This window comes from Meleagris gallopavo, chromosome 2 (genome assembly GCF_000146605.3).
Source record: "Meleagris gallopavo isolate NT-WF06-2002-E0010 breed Aviagen turkey brand Nicholas breeding stock chromosome 2, Turkey_5.1, whole genome shotgun sequence".
NCBI classification, from domain to species: domain Eukaryota; kingdom Metazoa; phylum Chordata; class Aves; order Galliformes; family Phasianidae; genus Meleagris; species Meleagris gallopavo.
The window spans coordinates 22608098-22611045 of NC_015012.2; positions in this window are offsets into that span (position 1 = coordinate 22608098).

Genomic DNA, 2948 nt, shown 5'->3' on the forward strand with positions numbered 1-2948 from the left:
GCGACACGGGGAAGAATTGCGAATGCTCTATTCTCATTTTTCACTGGGAAAATTGTGCCCGTGGGTGATGTATGCAAATATACCTTGCTTAATATTTATGAACCTCTTTACCCAGTGGTGGAATTGATCACCATATCAAAGAGCACCCGTATGCCTTTAGCTCAGGGACTACTGCCTCCTATGAGGTCCTTATTCAGAAATAACTGTTGGAAGTGTGTGTGGGAGGGGAAGACCCCAACACTGATTTTGAAATCACGAAACACTGTTGTCCAGCTTGGAGGCTGTTTGCAGAGCATCGTCTCAGTCAGTGCTGCGCATGGAGGCAATGCCTGCTTGGGGCATCCTGCTCCCCTTACTAAGGCAGGCTCCATCCAGACCTTTAATTTGTTTCACTGTTTGGTCAGGCAGGCCCTGTTGATTTTATTACAATTTAATGAGGATTAAGCTCAGCTCAATCTTTTAAAGTGTATGTCATGATATTGTTAGTTGGCCTTTGATTTTGATTCTGTAGTAAGCATCAGTGCATGTTGTTTGCAGGATGTGGGCTGGGAGAGTGTATCCAAAGTTTCAGGCTCCAAAACACAGAGCTCTGCGTGCCCCCATGCTCCCAGGTTCAGCCGTGCTGCCTGCTTGGTGCTTTGTGATCACTTCTTGTTTGCTGCTGCTGGTAACAAGCGTGTAACATGCACAAAGATGTGCGAGTTGTTTGGAGACTTTTTTTTTTAAAACATCTCTAATTAAAATCTAATGGCTTGAATTTAATCAGCTGTCTGCTAAGCGCCTTTTAGGAAGGCCATAAATTAATGTAATTTGGAGTGAAACGTAAAAATTAATTGCCATTATTGTTGGCAAAACTGTGCTATCTCTGTATGTGCGTGCTTTACCAGTCAAGCGAGCTTATTAGGGAGCAAGCTGTCCTTTTAATGCCTCCTGTCATCATCTGGAAGGCAAAATGTTATTACAGATTGTGCCCTCCAGCACAGGCAGAAATACCTTTTTGCATGTCTCCTGCAGTCCAAAATACTTCCCGCAGCTGTTTTCTTTTGGCTTCCATACTAAAACTTTCATGAGAATAAAGAGATGAAAGAAACCATTTCATATGTAATTTAAAAAATTGTTTTAGTTGTTGGTTTAGGACATGCTTGTGTAGCAATGTGTCAAGAGTGGAGCCATCCACTTACTGTAAAGAGTAAAAACAAATAAATAAAATAGGGCATTATTAGTTAAGTTCCACAGCTGAAATGGGTATTGGCTTGCTCTTTTGATAAAGCACTGAATTATTTCACATTTATTGGGCCTTGAGTGCATTTTGATTATTGCTACTAGCAAAGCAGTTACTGAATCCCATTCGTTAGGTCAGGTCTGGCACACTTCACATCTAAGTGTTTCTAACAGAGTGCTCACTGGGAGCTCAATGAATTGAGGGCTTGGTGAATTCTGGCCATCCACTGTTTAAGATGCATCCCTTGAGGTGAAGGAATGTGCTTCTGAATAGGAGCAAGAAATCCAGGGACTCGGACAGGGCTCTTGGGCTTCTGCCTCATGCCCTTGCCAAGACACAGGCACAGCATGGTGGCTGGTAAGGTTGGCCAAGTTCTTTTGCTTTGGGGTCCTGATCAAAGCAACCCAGAGGCAGCATCTTCATGGGAAAGAAAGCATTATTAGTTCCACCGACAGAAGAGGACTGTGAGGTTCTGGCAAACAGAGTCAGTGTGAGAAATAGTACAGCTGAGGCTGCCAGCAGGCGTTGCCTTGTTTTTACCATCTCTCTTTTTCATGGTACAGACAATTGCCTCGGTCTCCTCCACTGTCATGCTCCCACGAGAACTGGTGGCCCAGCAGAAAGCTGTAAGACTGCATTGTTGGCAAAACTGTTGGTCTTCTAACTTTAATTTTCACATCCCATCCAACATTATAGTGTATAGTCAATCCTAGCCTGCCTGCTTGCCCATGTGTTATATGAGTTTGTCCATAAATTGGCTTGCTAGAGGGTTGGAGAGGTTTGCCAGCCCTTAGGTTGGCTTTACTGTATTGTAAACCTACTGAAGTGTAGAGAGAGAGAAGCTTTTCTTGGGCCCAAAATCTTAACTTTCTGGGACTGATACTTTCTTTGGAGTAACAAATCATAGAATTGTAGAATGGTTTGGGTTAGAAGAGACCTATAAGACTATCCAGTTGTACTCCCTGCCCTGGACGGGGCTATCCCAGGCCCCATCCAACCTAGCCTTGAGTGCCTCCAGGGATGGGGCACCCACAGCTTCTCCGGTCAGCTGTGCCACTGTCTCACTGCCCTCTGAGTAAATGATTTCTTCATCACATCTGATGTAAATCTTCCTACTTTCATTTTAAAACTGCACCCCTTTGTCCTGTCGCTGTCTTTTTCCCAGTGCCTCTTGCTGGAAGGTCTGAATACAAAGCATTTGCCACTGTGTTAATTCTCTGGGTCAATTCTCAAGCCGTCCATTTAATAGCCCTCTTATTTCTGCAAGGTTAGCTGGCTATGGTACAAGATCCTTTAAATCCCACTAGATTTAGACTCACAAAGAGTAAGTCGTGGGATGTTCCACGATGGACAGTTTTCTGCTGTTCATAGCTGTTGCATTGTTTTCTGTTCTGAGAAGGCTTCAGCTTGTTGAGCTCTGTAACAATAACCAATTGTAACTAAAGATGTGGAAGCCTTCATAAGATGCATTTAAAAAGAGTACGTCTGTTTCCAAGTTTGTCACCAGAATGATAACAACGTGGCATGAAGAGTGTTGTAGGACTGTCTCCAGCAATGAGGTCTGTGGGAGAACAGTAACTTATAAAAATAAACAAAGAGCTCGCAACTTACAAACTGTAACCATTGGTTCTGTGCGGGAGGCTGGAAAGCTTAGAAATCACTCCTCTCCTGAAGTTTCAGGCAAAGTAATTAAGAGTTAAAGGGGAAAAAATATGGTTAAGTTCAT